Genomic DNA, 1,524 nt, shown 5'->3' with positions numbered 1-1,524 from the left:
AGGGAGCTGAGACAGGCACTCACTGTGGTAAAGCATAACCCCGCAGTCAAGCCCCATTCCGGATGGGAGGTGGTTTTGGGATGACTGAGAAGGATCCTGTCTGAGTAAAGGTCTGGAGGAGAATCAGCCCCAAACCCAGGCCTAGAACTGGGGCCCCTAATACCAATTTCTGCTTCTGTCTAAATAGGATTTTTAAACGTAGAGGTTGATAGGATAAAGGGGCTTCAGAAAGTGTTTTACACTTTCCTACCTTCACCCAATTCAGGAGGCCACAGTTTCTGGACTGGGAAGATGTCTGTGACGCTCAGTCAATATCAGTGTGGAAGTGTATCTCCCCAGCTTCCAAATGCCACCATGGAAACATTTGTATGCCTACTGATTCCATAGCTTGGTCTTGGTAACAGCTTAGGATATTTCTAGTTCTCTCAAAGCATCTAAAAGAGAGAAAAGTCTCCAAGGGAGAAGAGTGTGAACTCTGCCTCAGCGTGGCAGGTTGAGAAGTTGTCAGGGAGCACCTTGGAGCCCAGTAGAGGCCCTGACTGGTGCACCTCTGAAAAGACTGCGGGCACAGTGCTGCACCTCCCCAGGGCTCCCTCAGCAGAGGCAGGTGTGCTCTGTCCCCATCATGGCCCTGTGTGCTTCTCCACAGACAAAGACCCCTACAGTTTTGGAAGGACAACCATAGCAAACCTGGAGACCCAGTGAGTGTGGGCCCCGGGAGTGGGCTTCAGATGGGCAAGTCCATGAGGAGGCAGATGCACAGACGAGGGTGGACAGGCCGGTGTCTGTGGGTGTTGCAAGGCTCTTAGGGAACAGGGAGGCCAGCAGGTCCCGGCCTCTCCCTGATATTCACTGGGTCTTTGGAGGCATCTGGGATAACGGAGCCATTGGTCCTGCCCGCGCTGTCCCCACAGCAATGACCTGCTCTGGCTGCATGCTGTCTTTGCTGTCATCTACCTCTCCCTCACTGTGGGCTTCATGCGGCACCACACCCAGTCCATCAAGTACACAGAGGAGACCCTGGTGAGTGGGGACAGGGCTTTGGGGCCACAAGCTCGGTGGGGCCTCAAGCCTGGTTTGCATATTGGGCCTCGCTTGGCATCATCTTTGCGTCTTAGTCTCCTGGTGGATTGTTCAAGTGTTGGACCTTTGCCCCCATTCTGCCAGCTCACTCTTTGATCTGTGGGCTTGGGCTGGATGGAGTGAGACCAAGGAGAGAAGTTTGGGCGGCGGGGGCTTGGGTCAGCTTGGAGGTGCAGTACTTGACCAATGTGTCCGGCCTTGGATCTGTGCCCCAGGACAGCAGAACAGAAGGAACACAGAGGCGGAGGGCAGCCCTTCTTTCTGCGTCATGGCTTCAGCCCAGGTCTCCTCTGCTCTGCTGTGTGGCCCATTTGAGTCGCTCTCCCTCTCTGGGTTTTCCCTCAGCTCCTGTCCTGCCAAGGATGCTCGTACAGTTGCTTTGGAGATGGGTCCTTTATAGCTGGCAAGGACTGTAAATACAGCAACATTCTGTAGGTCCCA

General features: G+C 54.5%; 1 long non-coding RNA gene across 1 annotated transcript; it reads left to right on the top strand.

The window, feature by feature from the left end:
* Positions 1–442: 442 nt before the first annotated feature.
* On the top strand, positions 443–979 carry LOC104860135. The gene is made up of 2 exons (XR_779598.3): positions 443–701; positions 915–979. It is a non-coding gene; the product is annotated as an uncharacterized LOC104860135 (long non-coding RNA).
* Positions 980–1,524: the final 545 nt, after the last annotated feature.

The sequence above is a fragment of the Fukomys damarensis genome, unplaced genomic scaffold, assembly GCF_012274545.1.
Source record: "Fukomys damarensis isolate Sample0158 unplaced genomic scaffold, DMR_v1.0_HiC HiC_scaffold_55403, whole genome shotgun sequence".
NCBI classification, from domain to species: Eukaryota; Metazoa; Chordata; class Mammalia; order Rodentia; family Bathyergidae; genus Fukomys; species Fukomys damarensis.
This window is presented reverse-complemented; position numbering and strand designations above follow the sequence as displayed.